We start from the raw sequence: 18,772 nt of genomic DNA, 5'->3' as shown, positions 1-18,772 counted from the left end.
TCTGTAAAGTTTGGATTCAGTCAAAGGGCCACACTTGAGGACCTACAGGGCCACATGTGGCCTTGAGACTGCAGGTTCCCCACTCCTGCACTAGGTGGCATAGTGGAAAGAATGCTGGGTCTGGAATCAGGAAGACCAACTTCAAATCAAATTCATCCTCAGGCATTTACTAGTTATGTGACCCTGGGCAAGTCACTTAACCTCCATCTGCCTCAGTTTCCCCAATTGGAAAGTAGGAATGATAATAGCAGGTACCTGTAAGGTGCTTAGCACAATGCCTGTCACATTTTGTTGTTGTTAAGTCAATTTCAGACTCTTTGTGACCTCATTTGAGGTTTTCTTGGCAAAGATACCAACTCATTTTATGAGGAAGCAAACAGGGTTAAATGAGTTGCCCAGGGTCACACAAGTAGTAAGTGTCTGAGGCCATATTTGAACTCATGAAGATGAGTCTTCTTGATTCTAAGCCCAATGCTCTCTCCACTGCACCACCTAGCAATTCCTGGCATAATAGACATTTAATAAATACATGTTTCCTTCCTTCAGTATTGCTCCAACTCAGTATCTCTCTATTTCAGCCTGTATCCTTTCTGTTTTCACACATCGTGCTGATTCCCACCTCCACCTCACCTTTACCTTTGCCATTGTCGCCATTCTGAATGCCCAGTCATTTAACTCAAACCCAACGCTTTCTCCCAAGTCTAACCTCTTCCATGAGATTTTACCTAACTGCTCCAGCTTCTTCTCCTTTCTGAATAATATATATATACATATATGTGTGTGTATATGTATATGTGTGCGCATATGTATTCAAATTAATGTCCTTTAAAAGAAACTGCAGCCAAAACTGATGTGGGCTCAACAATTAAAAAACAAACTGTGTGACAGTAAAGCTGGGTCCTTAAAATACTCAACATAAATTAGCACTTGGTTATATTCTCTGATTCTTTACTAAGAATGTTGTCCCCAACTAGAGCAGAAACTTCTGGAGATGAAGGACTGTTTTCTATTTCTTTTGTATCTGACAACACTTGGCATAGAGTGAAGTGCCATCATATGCACTCAATAAATGTGATGGAGGGTTTTGATCATTGCTACAGAGGAGAGAAGATAAAGGAAGGGGGTGAAGGCAGCTAGGTGGCTCAGTGGAGAGAGCTCTGGGCCTGGAGGCAGGAAGGTCTGATTTCAGATCCAGCCTCACACACTTATGATCTGTGCAACTCTGGACAAATCACTGAACCTCTGTCTGCCTTAGTTTCCTCATCTGTAAAATGGGGATGATAATAATAGTGCCTACCTCACAGGGTTGTTGTGGGGATCAAAGGAGATAATAATTGTAGACTGCTTAGCATAGTGCCTAGCCAGTTGTAAGTAATATATAAATATTAGTTATTTTTATGAATGGCCCTGGTGTGATTTGCAAGAAAAAAGATCATTCTTGACCTTGTTCCCCCTTTTCCCAATCCTTAATCAGTGGAGCTAGCTAAAGGTTCACATCAACAAGCATTTATTAAGTACCTACTGTGTGCCAGGGACTGTATTGGGTTCTAGGGACACAAAGACTGAAGCAAAATCATCCCTGACCTCAAGGAGCTTACATATGAAATAAAGCAGTCATTTCAAGAGGGAGTGCAAGAACTTGTTGGGCTTGGGCTCCTTTAAGAGGTGTTCTTTGAAAGAAAGCAAGGATTCTGAGGTGGAGGTGAAAAGTAAGAGCATTTCTATTTGTTAAAAATATCTTTTTCTCCACAATTAGATGGATAATTATACCAGTGAATTCATGCAGAACAGATTGTTGTTGTTCAGTCATTTTCAGTCATGTCTGACTTTTCATTGCCACATTTAGGGTTTTCTTGGCAGAGATACTGGAGTGGTTTGCCATTTCCTTCTCCAGCTCATTTTACAGACGAGGAAACTGAGGTAAATAGGGTTAAATGACTTGTCCAGCGTCATACAGCTAGTGTCTGAGGCCAGAGTCAGGAAGGAGTCTTCCCGACTCCAGGACCAGCACTCTATCCACTGGGTCACCTAGCTGCCCCTACAACACAGATGCAGTGAGAGAAACACAGCCAATTCAACTCATGGATCACACGCAAGAACATTGTATTTGTGGTCTTGTTTTCAGGTTCAATTTTGTTTTACTCCTTCCAATGTAGCCAATCAGAACATACCTCAACCTTCTTATCCCAGGTGAATTTTTTCTAATTTCCACCCCCCCCAGTGGCATTCATTTACAGCATTCACCCAATAGGTTGGAGACCTTCCTTTACCTCTTACATACAGAATCTGAACCCATAAAGGAACCAACCAGGATATGATAAAGCACTACATCATGGGACGAATGCAGTAAATACACAGAAAGGTAGAGAAGGGAGAGGCTAATGGGCTGAAATTGTCAGAGAAAGCTAAATGCAGAAAGTAGCATAGCATTGAAGAATGAATATGGAGTTATGGGTGATAGGATTTTAGATGTGGAGAAACAGCATGAGCAAAAGAACAGAGGAGGTAATATGGCTGGTAGAGGAGAGAGATTGAAACATGATTGGCCTGATTGAAGTGGAAGATTCATGGTGGAGAGTACTGGAGATGTAACAGTATATAGATGAAGTGTAGTTAGATTTGGGAGGGTTTTGAGAGTCAAGAATAAATGAGTTTAGACAGGAAGCAATATATAAAAAGGAACTATCAGTATTTGAGCCATGGAGTAATGTGGTGAAAAACCGATTAAGAAAAAAAAAATATTCAAATAGAAGTGGATTAGGATAGGTAAGATTCAAGAGAGACCAGAGGCATAGCAGTGCAGGCAGGAGATTATGAGATATGGCCTCTTTTGTTAGCAGTAGATATAGAGAAGGAGGGACAGTTCTAAAACACTGCAAAAGATGAATTGAGAAGATTTAAAATGAGGGTTTAGCCAAATGATACCAAGAAAATTGCATTTTACAGTTGAGCTTCCATGATAGCCCTGGTAAATATTTGAATGCAATAATAACAATAATAATAGTGCCTTACCTGCCCTTGAACTTTTCAAAGTATTTTCAAATTTATGATCTCAATGAAGTCAATGTAAGGCTCAGGGCTTAGATAGGGAATAGAAAATCCATGAAGAGTTTTTTCTTCAAAATATAAGACCCTCAAATAACACAGAATATATCACATTAATTTAGGTATAATAAAGAGAAAACTATGTCCCTCATAAATAATTACATAATGGCATTCTTATTAATATGGTACTATATAAATACATACATTATAAAAGCACACTTTATAAATGCATGCATTGTTGCATGTATTAGTGATCATTAATTTTTAATAATATTTTGTTTTCCTCAATTACATGTTAAAATAATTTTTTATATTTTTTTTCAAGTTTTGAGTTCCAAATTCTATCTCTCCCCCCTCTCTGAGACAGCAAGTAATCCAATATAGGTTAATCTTTTTAAAAATCTCATTATATTGCCCTTTGCTCAGACCCCATCTAGACTATTGTGTCTAGTTTGGAGCCCAACATTTTAGGAAGAACAATGAGCATTTGGAGAACATCTAGCAGAGGTCACCCAAAATGGTGAAAGGACTAGAGATCATGCCAGGCAGCTCTGTCGAAGCAACAACATACCACACTGAAAAATGTGCAGGATTCTGGGAAAGAGGACCTTGATTCAGGCCTTGGTCCCATCACTCAATGCCTTTGTGACTTTGGGCAAGTCATTTAACTTCTTGGAACTTCAGTTTCATCAGTGAAAAGAGAGTTGAACTAGATGGTGCCTAAGGTCCCTTCCAGCCCTAAATTTATCATTCCATGAACCAGACATATTTATCCTGGAGAAGACAAGATTTGAGGAGTACATGCTTTCTGACTTCTACTATTTGGAGGGCTGTCATATAAAAAAGATTAAACTATCTTGCATAACCCAAGAGGACAGCACTGGAAACAAAGAAGGGCCAGATTTCACTTCAATTTAAGGGGATTTTTTTTTTATTAATCTGAGTTGGAGATGGAGCTCAGAGGCTAAAATATTCCACTTAGAGGCAGGAGGACCTTGAGATTCAATTCTCCATCAGATATTTAATAATGGTGTGACCCTGGATAAGTCACTTCCATTTTCTGAGGCTCAGTTTTCTCATCTATAAAATGGAAATAATAATAGCACCTCCTTCTAGGGTTTTTGTGATGCTCAAATGAGACAATGGATGTAAGACACTTCCCAAACCTTCAAATGTTATATAAATGTGAATTGTTCTTATTCTTTTGTTGATATTTGATATTGTTGTTGTTATTGGTATAGCTTTCTAAAATGTATATGGACTGCCTGGGTAGATCAGGTATTCCCAGGCAGAAGATGTCTTCAAGTGGGGACTGAATCTAGGTATGCTTTAGAAGAGCTTGGAACATTACATACCCATGCTCCCTTCTGCTTTTCAGAACTTTCTTCTACTTTTTCAAGGTTCCTCAAAGCCTGTTGTTTTCTTTGGTTTTGTGACTGACTTTTTCCACATTTCATTTGAATGAAATGAACAAGAATGAAAGTCAAAAATATCAGTGTGTGTGTGTGTGTGTGTGTGTGTGTGTGTGTGTGTGTGTGTGTGTACATATGTGCTTATGTACTTGGTTTGGTAATAGGCCAGAATGTTAAACACAAGTGGACTCCCAGGACCAAAAGACACCATAAATGTGTAACAATCGTTTATAGCAAGCCAAAGAAGAATGAAAAGAGAGGAGGGAATGTGAGAAATCTCTGAGAATTCCATAGGAGTGGTTGTGAGAAAAATGTGATGTGAGAGATATATCTGAGGAGGTAGGCCCTTTGTGTATGACCAAGGAATCACGGTTGGTGGACCATTCACATGGCCGGCCTACTCCTACCCAAATGTTGTCAAGGGAATTAGAGAAAGGTTACTACCTCCCAGCCCCAGCTTCCCTTGGTTAAACACCTCTGGGAGATTTATGAGAAGACAAATGTGTGATGACTGGAGAATAACAAGGCATGGATGAGTTGATATCTACATGAATGAATGAATTAATGAACAAACAAATCGAGCATTTATTAAGCATTTACTACATATAATACACTGGGATTATAAATAGTAAGGTAAGATCTAGTCCTTGTTCTCAAGGCAAGACTACCCACACCCAGGAGATCACAGATCCATTGAATTAACAAAGTAGCCATTGTAACATTCACAACTCTCTTGACTTGCACACTTCTGTATTTAGTCTGTGCCAAATTTCCTCAAGAGGTTTAATGCATAGAAAGCTCTTTTGGAGTCCAGAAGGCCTGGGTTCAAGTTTTGGCATTGACACACAATAGCTACATGACCTTGGACAAGGTATATAGGACAAGGTCTCCCCACTCCTTCCAACTATCTAGGAACCTAGGTTTCAGAAGAGTTACTGATCTGTATTGGTGGAGGGAGTTGTAACTCTAGGATGGCCTTATACTGAAATCACTTGTCTAGAACAACAATAAAACAAAATACAACTACTCTCAAACCAGAACTGTCCCTTACCTATCACTTTGTTAGATCAATGTAACTAGTCTTAGTAAAAATTGATGTATTTCAAAGAAAGTTATTCATTTTTTCAGTCTGCTTCAAGATGGAAGGGGATGTGACTATGGAACAAATTGGGTATGCTATTCTGCACAGATGGACACTAAGTTCATTGGAAAATGATAAAGATGAAGAGAAGCAGGAGAAGGGCCTCACCATCTCCTCTCCATGACATGCTAGTAGGATTGGTTCAATATCACAACTTCATTCTTCCCTCCAGCATTGTGTGGTAAATGTTTATTTTATTTGAAGTTCGTGGTAGGTTGGTTTCTTTTTTTGGAGGTGGGGGAGGTTAGCAGTGGTAAATTTCCTTCAGATACCTGGAGAAATGTTAGGTTCTCTCAAAATGAAGATAGAGAATCACAAGTTGGAGCCAGAATATCTCTGTTAAAAACACTATGTTTGACTTAAGTTTTCATGAAGAAAACAGACCTTTTTGATAAGTCTCACCTAAAGCTGGATGTTCAATGACTCCATGATGAAAGTTGAATATCCTTCCCCCAACTTGTGTGTTTCAATCTATCATCTTTGTAAAGTGGCAAGAACAGTGGCTTTATGGTCAGAAGACCAGGGTTCAAATCTTGCCTTTGTCATTTCCTAGCTTGGGTAAATCACTAAAATTCTTGGGGTCTCAATTTCCTCACCTATGAAAATGAAATGATTGGACCAGATGGCCTCTAAGGTTCCTTCCAGTTCTAAATCTATGATCTCATTTTTAAGTTTGATACCTTTGATTCCTTGATTACTACTAAATCAAAATCCTTCTTGTTCTTTTCTCCTTATTTTCTTCTCTAGTTGTTCTGTCATCTAAGTCAGAGTAGCTAGTGGAAGCCTGCTGTCTTTCATATATGCTTCTCCAATATTTATTCATCTCTTCTGCATTCCAGATCCAGTATTCCTTACTACTAAAGAAATGCATAAGACTGGGGCAGCTAGGTGGGGCAGTGGATAGAGCACCAGCCCTGAAGTCAGGAGGACCTGAGTTCAAATCCAGCCTTAGACCAAACATTTGACATGTACTAACTGTGTGACCTTGGGCAAGTCACTTAACCCCGATTGCCTCACAAAAAAAAAAGAAAGAAATGCATAAGACCATAGGAATCTGTAGCATGTCAAACTTTTCAACTTCTTTTTGACTTAGAAATTATCTATGGCAAGGGAAAGTAAACCTTGACTGGTCCTTCCAAGCTAAAAAGCTTTGCTTATTCCTGGAAAGAGTTGCATGAACTGATACAAAGTGAAGTGAGCAGAACCAGGAGAATATTGTACATAGTAACAACAATATCGGACAATGAAGAATTGTGAATGACTTAGCTATTATCAGCAATACAATGATCCAAGACAAGCTCAGGGGACTAATGATGAAAAATGCTATCCGCCTCCAGAGAAAGAACTGATGTTGTCTGAATACAGACTAAAGCATCCTTCCTTCCTTCCTTCCTTCCTTCCTTCCTTCCTTCCTTCCTTCCTTCTTTCCTTCCTTCCTTCCTTCCTTCTTTCCTTCTTTGTTTTCTTTATTTTATTTCTTCTTTCCTTCTTTTCCTTTTTGTTTGAGTCTTCTTGCACAAAATATGGAAAAGTTTTACATGATTGCACACAAATATAACCTATATCAGACTGCTTACTCTTACAGGGAAAGGAGAAGGGAAGGAGAGAGGAGCGAATTTCAGAAATCAAAACTTAAAAAAAAAGTTAAAATTATTTTTACATCATGTAATTTGGGGAAAAATCAAAATACTATTTTTTATTAATAAATTTATTTATTTTTAGTTTTCAACATTTACATCCACAAGATTTTGAGTTCCAAATTTTCACCCCATCTCAGCCCTCCCCCCACCCCAAGATGGCATGCATTCTGAATACCCCTTCCCCTAGTCTGCTTTCCCTGCTATCTCTCCCCTCTTTCTCTTATCCCATTCCCCTTCTCTTTTCCTGTAGGGCAGGATAGATTTCTGTACCCCATTTCCTATATTTCTTATTTCCCAGTTGCATGTGAAAACATTTTTTTTAAACATTTGTTTTTAAAACTTTGGGTTCCAAATTTTCTTCCTTCCTCCCTCCCCACCCACCTTCATTGAAAAGGCAAGCAACTCAATATAGCATATACATGTGCAGTTATGCAAAACACTTCCATAGTAGACATGCTGTGAAAAACTAACTCTAGTTCCCTTAATCCTATCCTGCCCCCCCATTTATTCTATTCTTTCTTTTGACTCTGTACCTCCTCAGAAGTATTTGCTTCTGATTACCCCCTTTCCCAATCTGCCCTCCTCTCTATCATCCCCTACTCTCTTGTCCCCTTCCCCCCCTATTTTCCCGTAGGGTAAGACAGATTTCCATACCTAATTGACTGTGTATGTTACTCCCTCATTAAGTCAAATCCTATGAGAATAAGATTCACTCAATCCCTCTCACCTTCCCCCATTTCCCCTGCACTGTAAGAGTCTTTTCTTTTCTGTTTTTTTTTGTGAGATAATTTACCCCATTCTATCTCTCCCTTTCTCCTTGTCCTAGTATAATCCTCTCTCACCCCTTAATTTTATTCTCCAGCTATGACACCTTCATCTTCAACTCACCCTGTGCTCTCTATCTATCTATCTATCCATCTATATCTATATCTATCTATATATATATATATATATACATACATATAATTTTTCCCTCCAACTACCCTAATACTGACAAAGGTCTCATGAGTTACAAATATCATCTTTCCATGCAGGAATGTAAACAGTTCAACCTTAATAAGTCTCTTATGTTTTCTCTTTCCTATTTACCTCTTCATGTTCCACTTGAGTCTTGTATTTGAAAGTCAAATTTTCTATTCAGCTCTGGTCTTTTCATCAAGAATGCTTGAAAGTCCTCTATTTCACTGAATGACCATTTTTTCCCCTGAAGGATTATACTCAGTTTTGCCAGGTAGGTGATTCTTGGTTCTAATCCTAGTTCCTTTGCCCTCTGGAATATTATATTACATGCCCTGTGGTCCCTTAATGTAGAAGTTACTAAATCTTGGGTTATTCTGATTGTGTTTCCACAATACTTGAAATGTTTCTTTCTGGCTGCTTGCAATATTTTCTCCTTAACCTGGGAACTCTGGAATTTGGCTACAATATTCCTAGGAGTTTTCCTTTGGGGATCTGTTTCAGGAGGAGATCGGTGGATTCTTTCAATTTCTATTTTGCCCTCTGGTTCTAGAATATCAGGACAGTTTTCCTTGATAATTTCTTGAAAGATGATGTTCAGGCTCTTTTTTTGATCATGGCTTTCAGATAGTCCAATAATTTTTAAGTTCTGTCTCCTGGATCGATTTTCCAGGTCAGTTGTTTTTCCAATGAGATATTTCACATTGTTTTCTAATTTTTCATTCTTTTGGATTTGTGTTATAGTGTCTTGATTTCTCATAAAGTCACTAGCTTCCAATTGCTTTATTCTAATTTTTAAGGAAGTATTTTCTTCAGTAATCTTTTGGACTTCCTTTTCCATTTGGCTAATTTTGCTTTTTAGGGCATTCTTCTCCTCATTGGCTTTTTGGACCTCTTTTGCCATTTGGGTTAGGCTATTTTTTAAGGTGTTATTTTCTTCAGTATTTTTTTGTGTGTCTCCTTTAGCAAGCTGTTGACTTGTTTTTCATAATTTTCTTGCATCACTCCCATTTCTCTTCCCAGTTTTTCCTCTACTTCTCTTACTTGCTTCTCAAAATCCCTTTTGAGCTCTTCCAAGGCCTGGGACTGATTTGTATTTTTCTTGGAGACTTTGGATGTAGGAGCTTTGACTTTGTTGTCTTCTTCTGGTTGTAGTTTTGATCTTCTTTGTCACCAAAATAAGATAATATAGTCTGACTCTTTTTGCACTGCTTACTTATGGTCCCAACCAATTACTTGAGTTTTAAACTCTTTGTTAAGGTAAGAGTCTGCTTCCAATGTGGAGAATGTACTGTCCCAGGCTTCAGGGGTTTGTACAGCTGTTTTCCGAGGTACTTCTAGGTACCTGTAAATTTTCAGTTCTTCCAGGGTGGTATGAAAAGGGGCGAGGTGTTTCCTCTCCACCACCACAACAAGCTCCACCAAGTCGGTGCTCCTCCTTGCCCCAGGACTGCCCTTCAGAACTGTGATCCAGATCCAAGCACCAGTAAAGCAAGAGATTCCTGCCTCAGCACTGGTAAAGAGATCCCTGCAATCCCCCTCTGATCAGCCACTCAATTCCCCCTCAGTCTGTGGGCCAAGAGCTCAGGAGGCAGCTCTGCCCCACAGGCCATGCTCTGGACTTGCGGCTGAGACCTAGGTCCTTCTCTCACTGCAGTCACAGACTTTTCCCACTGACCTTCCAAGTTGTCTTTGGAGTTTGTGGGTTGAGAAGTCTGGAAACTGCCACAGCTACCTGAGATTCAGGGTCACTGCAGCCTGCACGCCCACACCAAACTGCGCTCCCCTCCCCGCCCAGCACGATATACCTTTCTGATCAATCACCCAGGTTGTCTTGGGCTGGAAATTTGTTTTGCTCTGTCTTTCTGTGGGTTCTGCTGCTTTAGAATTTGTTTAGAGCCATTTTTTACAGATATTTGGTGGGGTTTGGGGGAGAGTTCAATGAAGTCACTGCTTTCACTCTGCCGTCTTGGCTCCGCCCCCCCCCAAAATATTTTTTAAAATGATGGTTTCCTGACCACAAAAAAAAAAAACTTTTGATATGGTTCTGTTGATGGAATATATGTATGTGGTCCAAGTACCAACTTCACTAAATTCAAGGAAATTGATCAACTAAATTGGCCATAGGGGGATGTCTTTTTTAGTACCAGTAACTCTTGAAGACCATCTAAATCATATCAGTGTTGGTGAAAGGAGTTGATTAAATCATACATTTGTGAAAGATTGAAATTTAACCTTCAGCCAAGTTAAAAAGTATTTGTTAAGTGCTTATTATTTGCTGGGCACTATGCTAAGCACTGGAATTACAAAGAAAAGCAAAAACATCCAGGAACTTCATTCAAGTCAGCATCCTATCAGGTTGAGATGAAATCTATAGTGGCCCCAATCATTCTTGCATGATGAGATCTGTAGCTCCCCCCCAAGTCTCCTCTTCCCTGCTTCCTGGAAACTGGAACCCATGGATCCTTGTATTCATTATGGCTAGGCCTTTTTTATTAGTACCTTTTATTTTTTTTTTAGGCAATTGGGGTTAAGTGACTTGGCCAGGGTCACACAGCTAGTTAAGTGTCAAGTGTTTGGTCTAAGGCCGTATTTGAACTCAGGACCTCCTGACTTCAGGGCTGGTGCTCTGTCCACTGCGCTATTAGTATCTTTTAGAAAAGCACAAAGAACTATATACTAAATTCTCATCTCCTGAAACTTATTCAAAGCAAAAATTCCAGAATATCCATCAACTGTGTTTCAGGAGCAAATGCCCTCCCTGGTTTATTTACTCCAGCCCTGGTGGTAGCTCCTGACTGATGGTCAGTGCTGCTGAATTAAAGATGGTTCCAGGTGATAAAGTTGGGTTGCACAATCACTTAGGGACAATGAAATTCCATTACACAGAAAAGACAAAGGCAAATAAATTCAAGCTGACTCCTTGATTTTTACTTACAAGTGGCCAAGAAACAGTCTCACCTCCTCAGTCTAATACAGGTGGTTGGTTCATTTGGAGAAGAAGTTTCCTTCCCTGATGAACCTGGCAAAACCTTCCCAGTTATGGCTGTGTCCAGAACCCAACAGGAGGACAAATTGATAGCTGTGCCATGATCTTTCATTTCAGTGCCATGCTGTGCCCAAGAATTGCATTTGGGCCTGTGTCACAAAGATGAAGTAGAGCAGCCTTGTGTGTGTGTGTGTGCATGCAATAGTGTGTGTGTGTGTGTGTGTGTGTGTTTGTATGTGTGTGTTGTTATTTTTTTTAATGGATCAGTTTCCTGGCCTGATTGTTTTGTTATGCAATTTATAACAAACTATCTGGAAAAGAGAAGGCCTAATACATTGTAAAAGGAAAAAAGAGAGCATAGTTCCCAGAAAAGGAAAATGCCACTAATTTCTGCACAGATTCAATAGAAAAAGAAGCAAAATCCTCCCAAGATGCCCTGCAGATTACAGTTTACTAGTCACCCAAATTAGATGGATCCCATTGGCTTCTCTGCTAAAAGCTAGACAGGGAGACTTTCTGAGCTGTTGGTGATGGGTCACACTAATCCCTAATAAGGTCAACATTACTAATACTCTTCCTCATATTCCCTAGCCCCAAGTAACCTGACAACATAGTTGCATGAGCAATTCAACTAGGTAGTGCAAAGTCTTGCCAAAGAAGAGGTTATGTTTATTGCTTCATGAGTTCTGGATTTTTCTTTTCTCCTAGGAATCTGCTTTTGAAGTCAAAATTACTAGCAGGTCATCCTGGATTTACATGTATTCTTCTGGCTCAAAGCTACCTTCAATTAGTCAATCAATCAACAAGAATTTCTTAAGCTTCCTATATGTTAGCCACTGTCCTGAGTTCTGGAGCTATTTTAAAAAGGTAAAAAATAAAAATAAAAAAAATAAAAACCAAAAAAAAAGTCCCTGCCTTCAAGGAGCTCACGGTGTAATGGGAGACATCACATGTGCAAACCCATGTATATGCAAGAGATATAAAAAGTAGATTCAAGATGACCTTAAAGGAGAAGATTGTAGCATCTTGGGGTGGGGTAGACTGAGGGAAGGAAAAGCCTCTGCTAAAAGGTGGGTTCTGATGTGTTACTTCAAGTATCCAGAAAGAAGAGAAGTTGTGTAAGCTCTCGGGCCAAAGTCTTTGTTTTCCAACTTCCTCCTCTATTTTATTTTGTATTTGTATTTGTATTGTGCTGTAGTGTATTGTATTGTTTTGTGTTGCATTGAGAGTTGCATTGCATGTCATTGTATTGCGTTGCCTTGTATTGTATTATATCATATTGCATTGCATCGTATTGTATTGTATTGTATTGTACCTTTCTTCTCTGTATGTATCTGTATTTCATTTGCATTTTGGTTTTTTCATTAGAATGTAGTCTCCTTTAAGGCAGGGACTCTTTTTGTGTTTTTGTCTTTCTTTATATCTCTACCTTAGCATGATATCTGGTACATAACAGTCATATCATAAATTCTTACTGATTTATTTGATATGATTCCTTTATTTTATACTTTTACATGTAGTTGTATTTCAAAAAATTTATTTCCTTAAGTCTTCCCATTTTTATGTCACACTCATTGGTTCCCTTACACCCACCCACCCAGCAAGTCATCCTCATAATGGAAGAAAGGGAGGAAGGAAGGGAGGAAAGAAAGAAAGAAGGAAGAATGGATGAAAAGGAGAGAGGGATTGAAGGGGAATAAAAGGAAGGGAAGAGTTAAGAAGAAAAAATGAAAAGAAAAGGAAAAAAGCAGTTCAGCAAAATTAACCAATATATTTCAACCAATTCCAACTATATAGTAAATGTTCCACACCCATAGTCCTTCATTCCTCCTCCATTTTCTTTGAATCCAGATGCCCTAAAGAATCTACTAGATTTTTAATCCTTTTAGCCTTTTTATTCTCACTAATTGTGAATTCACACATTGGCCTTATGTGCTCTTCATGTTTGAGCCCACTTCCCCCAAAGACCTTATATGTTCAAGAAAAAAGCACACCCCTAGATTTGGGGGATGTTTTATGACAATTGCCCATGCTATACCTTCTCAGTAAATATGTTTTTTTATAAAAGCTAATGGATGTCAACTGGTTGGTTGATATTGGGGAGCATATTACATGGGGACTCATGAGTAACAGTACTAGAAATTTCTAGTCAACCAAGCTTTAGAAACCTAGAACACCAATTTCAGTGGGAGTTGGAGAAGTAGTTCCAGATAGTAATTACAGACCAACAGAGAGTAGATTGATACACTTTAAATGTATTTCATAATTACTTATTTCTTCCCCTGTGGAATGTAAGCTCTTTGAAAGAAAGAACTTTGTCTCATCTAAATGTTATATCTCTCCAATGCCTTGCTAATAATATGCAGTAGGAGCTTAATCTATAGTTGTTTGTTTTTTTAATGCAACCAATCAGCACAGAAATTGAAACTGTGCTCCCTACCCTAAATTCTCTAGCATATTTCTCTTACCAGCTCAATTTAATGGTAGATGTAGAATTATGTTTGCTCAGTGTTATTGCTGGATAGGAAAACTACTTGATGTTTATGTATAATATTTTGGGAAATGTGGCATAAGGATTAGAGAGACAGCTTGGGAATCAGGATGACCTGAATTCAGATCCTAACTCTACTATACATTGTCCAAGCAACAGTGAGAAAGGTGCTTGACTTTCCAATACCTATAGATAACTGAAGGCCTAAAAGTTATAGACTAGTTGCTGATTTTAATCATACATCAATGAAAACACAGTCTCATTCTCTGTCTGTCTGTCTCTCTCTCTCCTCTGTCTTTGTCTCTCTGTCTCTCTGTCTCTGTCTGTCTCTCTTCTCCCCATATACATCTTTCAGATGTTGTGTGTATGGATACAGACATATGGTCTTAAGCTTTGCAAGGCCCCTCACAGCCATTATCCTGCTTGCTCTTTGTAAGCACACTGTGAAGTGGATGTCATTATCCACGTTTTACAGGGGATTACACTGTGAGTGATATTCCCCCATGGTCTTCTAGACAACAAGTGTCAGAGGTGACATTTGAACCCAAGTTGTTGCTTTGTCCACCATAACTTCTGGCCTGTTAAAGAGGGTTATTGCCAACATTGGTTATTAATCATAACATTTACACATCTTCTTCCTTCAAAACCCTGCTCAGTTATTAGTCGTCTCTTGCCTAAGGCCTTTCTTAATCCCTCCAGTTATAACTACTCTCTATCACTATTGAAATGCCTTTTAAAAACACATACAAGCTCTCTGAGTCTCAGTTTCCTCATCTATAAAATGGGGGAAATAATGAAACTTATAAAACTATTGTGAGATTCAAAGGAGATAATTAATGTACTATAATATATATATTATTTTATTATCATATATATTGATGTTAAAAATCACTTAATAAATTTATTTGGTAATGTTATCATACATTAATTATTAGGTATTATTTCAAGGTAGTGGACAGAACATTGAACATGAAGTTGGGGAGTCTTGGGTCCATATCTCATTTAGGCATTTATAAGCCAAGGGAATATCTGAGTCTCAGTTTTCTTATCTTAAGAAAGGGGTGATAATAGTACCTATTTCACAGAAGTCATTAAAAGGATAAAATAAGATAATGTATGTAAAATGCTATCTATACCTTAAAGCCCAATATAAATTGAGCCATTATTTATTTTTTCACTTATCACTTTTGATAACCTTCCACAGAGTTTGTTCTAAGAAAAACAAATGAAATTAGGCTGTGTGCCCGCGTTTTAATTTCCCTCACAAGATAGCGACATGCATTGCATGGTAGTTACTGTCCAGAGTTGCCTCAATTTGGGGGCTGAGAGTACAGAGTTATATGCCCTTTGAAGAGGAGTTGTTCCCAAGAGGTGCCAATCAACTCTGATTGGTCAATACACTGGGAGGTGGGCTACATCAAAATGGGGGTCTGGAGTACATGACTTAAGTTACTTAATCTTGGTCAAAGAGACATCAATTTCCATATCACATTTTTTGACAATACGGAGGAATTAACATTTTTCTCTGACCAGACTAGGCAACACGTTGAGTAGGAATCCACCCATTTAGATTAGATCTTAATTCCTTCTGAAGAAGAAAGTGAACTTTGGAACAGAGGGGGATGGGAGAAGTTCTGGATCTCCAAGATAATGATTTTTCATACTTTATGTATGATCATCAACCCAGACATGAGAGGATCCTCAAAGCCATTGAGTCCAAACTTCTGGGACCCAGAAAGATTAATTCATCTGCTCAAGGTTACATAATTAACAAGTGGCAGATGGAGGATTTGAATCCAGGTGCTCAGTTCCCCATCCAGCACCCTTTAAGTTGCCTCCTTTAACCATGCAGCATTCCTCAGTAGAATGTAAGGCCCTGGAGCGCAGAGATTTGTTTCTGTCTCCACAAAGCAGCTAGGTGGGGAAGTGGATAGAGCCTGGAATCTGGAAGACCTGGAGTTTAAATTTGACTTCAGATATACTTCCTAGCCATATGACTCTGGGCAAGTCACCTAACCTCTGACTGCCTCAGCTTCTTCAATTGTAAAATGGGAATAATAATAGCACCTACCTCACAAGGTTGTTGTGAGGATCAAAGGAGATAACATTTGTAAAGTGCTTAGCACAATGCCTTGCACACAATAGGTGTTTAATAAATACTAATTTCCTTTCTTCTTTTGTTTTTTTTTCCTTCCTTTCTTCCTTTGGTCCTTCTTTCCTTCCTTCCTCTTCTTCCTTTCCTCCTTTCCTTCCTTTCTTTGTTTTTCCTTCCTTTCTTCCTTTGTTCCTTCCTTCTTTCTTTCCTTCCTTTTTCCTTTCCTTTTTCTTTTCTTACTTTCCTCCCTCCATCTCCTTCTTCCTTGCTCCTTCCCTTCATTCCTTCCTCCTCCCTGTCTCCCTTCCTTTTTCTTCCTTCCTTCTTTCCTTCCTTTTTCTTCTTTCCTTCCTTCCTCCCTTCTTCCTTTCCTCCTTCCATCTCTTTCTTTCTTCCTCCTTCTCTCCCTTTCTTCCTTCCTCCCTCCCTCCCTCCCTTCCTTCTTCTTTTCTTCTTTCCTTCCTCTCTTCCTTTATTCATCCCTCTGTCCCTTCCTTCTTCCTCCTTCCTTTCTTTCCTCCCTCCCACCTTCCTTCCTTCCTTCCAAGGTGCTTTGCATGTAACATACACTTCATAAATTTATGCCAAATTGAATTCTGTCTTCTGCCTACAAATGAGGATTCAGCATTATTATTTTTTTTCCTTTTGACTAGTGGCTGTTATAAGGACAATCAAAGCAGAAATCATGTGATACCAGTGGATTATTTCCCAGAGAGAATTTTATTGTAACTGAACTGACAAAAGGCTCCTTCTAGGGGTTTGGTGGGGATTGGAGATATATCTCTTAGAGTGACCTTTATGTTGTTTCAGCATTTGTTGTAGAGAGATTTGACTTAGTATCTATTCCCTCCAGTAGTGATGAGGTCCCATGGGCCCATCATTCAGTCTCAGAAGCCGAGACCTTTGTCCCTTTCTGCCAAAAGGAATTTGGCTCCTATTTGTTTACAGACCCCGGAACACCCTTAAACTTTTAGATTCCTTATCGACTCCCCTTATCTCCCTTTGAACGCTCTAGCCCCATCTTTTGATCTTATGCAGATGCCTTTCAAACTTCCTCCTTCCAGTTCCCTTCATCATCTATTCCCATCATTTATTCAATCTCTTAGACCTTCCAATAGGAATTCTCAGCTAGAGCCTTTTCCTAGCCCCTCCTCTAGCCAACCAAAGTTACTTTAGTGTATATAAGATCCACCCTGGCCCCCATTCAAAGGCTGAGAATCTCTCATGCGTAGAGGCTGAGTTTTTCTCATGCCCACTTGTCCTTATGGGTGTCACCTAGCCTTGTGATTTATCTCTAATAAACTTTTTCCCTAGCTGGAAGAAGATTTGAGTTGAATTCATTCAGGCAGGGCCCGGCATCATGATCTTGGGGTTCCGAGCACCCCAAACCTCTGGACCTCTTCAGTAGCACTTTCTGAAAGCCAACCCATAATGGTGTGAGGGCTTTTTTTTTTCCTCCCTGAATCACCGTGGTTTCTGTGGCTGGCTTAAGTTTGTTTTTCTCAGTGTCACTGGGGGACATGTGAATGTCAGATGGACATTCTCCATTTCTACCCCTCTATTAACAGTGGCACTGATATGACTGGCAGAAACAGCACGGGCTTGGCCATTTGGGCAGGCCACTGAAATATGACAAAAATGAAGGGTGAGGCAACAATTCATAACTAGGTTAGTCACCACAATTTGGATAGCTGAGCCCTTCTAATGAGGAAAGGACTATGGGAGGGGAGGATTAATCTATGTAGTTGGCAAAACAGAAGTAAGGATGAAAAACAACAACAAAGGCATAGTCTCCTTGTAAAAGGGAGAGCACCAGAGATTTTCCCCTTCCTCAAATACAATCTCCCTTTAAACTATTACCATCCAATAGAAAAAGTTTGTCCAGGTCCAAAGTAGCATATGGTATCCATCATGAAAGACCATCATAGGCCACAAACCATCTCCCAGAATTGTTCCACTTTCAATAGTCTTATTAAAGATATAATCTTCCAAGAGTGGCTGTTATTGGGATGGAATTTTTTTCCCTAGGAGGAAAGGACTGTATTAAATAAGAGTCACTATTTAAGTTGATCTGACAGAAGTCAGCAGCTGGACAAGCCATTGACTGGGGATGTTATGAAGAGCATTTTGGCCCAGTGCGGGAGAGTAGACTAGCCAGTTTCACTTCCACTCATGATTCTGTGAAGCTGGCTTGATGGGGAGAGCATCTGATGAATAATCAGATCATATAAGCTCTATTCACAAACCAGAAATGAGAAAATCAGTTGATTCCTTCTTCTTCCCTTCTCATCTTCATCATCAAATCCTACGACTCTAACTTCTTCACTCTTTTTGAAACACTTGAAGGACCTGAGATCTTGTGAGAGGTAACATAGAAAATGTCCTTCACCAGCCAAGATCACTGTCTTTTATGACATAAAGATAACAGGATAGTAGTTTTGGAACTGGAAGGGTCCTTAGAGGTCATCCAGCTCAGCCTGCACATTTTACAGATAGGAAACTGAGGTCCAGAGAAGTTAAGTGACTTTTCTAATGTCACTTAGATAGTAATAGACAGATCCACAAAATTTGAACCTTGATCCAAATTCCAAATGTTAATTTCTAGGGAATTACCTAAGGTACGTAGAAGCTGTGACTTTGCCAGAGCCACATAGCTAGTAAGTATCAGAGGTATGATTTGAACCAAGGTCCAACTCCAAACCCCACTCTCTACCTACTATGGTAAATTGCTTCTCATAACCCTTTGTTACCTTCCCAATAATGAAATTGCTGATCTTCCTATTAATTATGTCCTGCCCAAATTACTTGAAGTTTCTCCTTGATGTACCCTTAGCACCTCCTACTCAAACACATACTTATTAAATGCCTACTATGTGCCAGCCACTGTTAGGTGCTGGGTATACAAAAACAAAAATGAAATAGTCCCTGCCCTCAAGGAGTTTATAGTCTAACTACTGGAGGCTATATGCACATACATAGACAAGGTACTTCCCAGGGGAGGC

General features: G+C 39.2%; 1 long non-coding RNA gene across 2 annotated transcripts in view; it reads left to right on the top strand.

Moving 5' to 3' along the window:
* The window catches only part of LOC114044278, a 31,331-nt gene extending 18,932 nt beyond the window's left edge, over positions 1 to 12,399 (top strand). For both annotated transcript variants that reach the window (XR_003569205.1, XR_003569206.1), the window contains 2 exons: positions 5,586 to 5,779; positions 11,893 to 12,399. This is a non-coding gene — a long non-coding RNA (uncharacterized LOC114044278). The remainder of the gene's footprint in view (positions 1 to 5,585; positions 5,780 to 11,892) is intronic.
* The last annotated feature ends 6,373 nt before the right edge of the window (positions 12,400 to 18,772 follow it).

The sequence above is a fragment of the Vombatus ursinus genome, unplaced genomic scaffold, assembly GCF_900497805.2.
Source record: "Vombatus ursinus unplaced genomic scaffold, bare-nosed wombat genome assembly UNPS02014773.1, whole genome shotgun sequence".
NCBI lineage: Eukaryota > Metazoa > Chordata > Mammalia > Diprotodontia > Vombatidae > Vombatus > Vombatus ursinus.
This window is presented reverse-complemented; position numbering and strand designations above follow the sequence as displayed.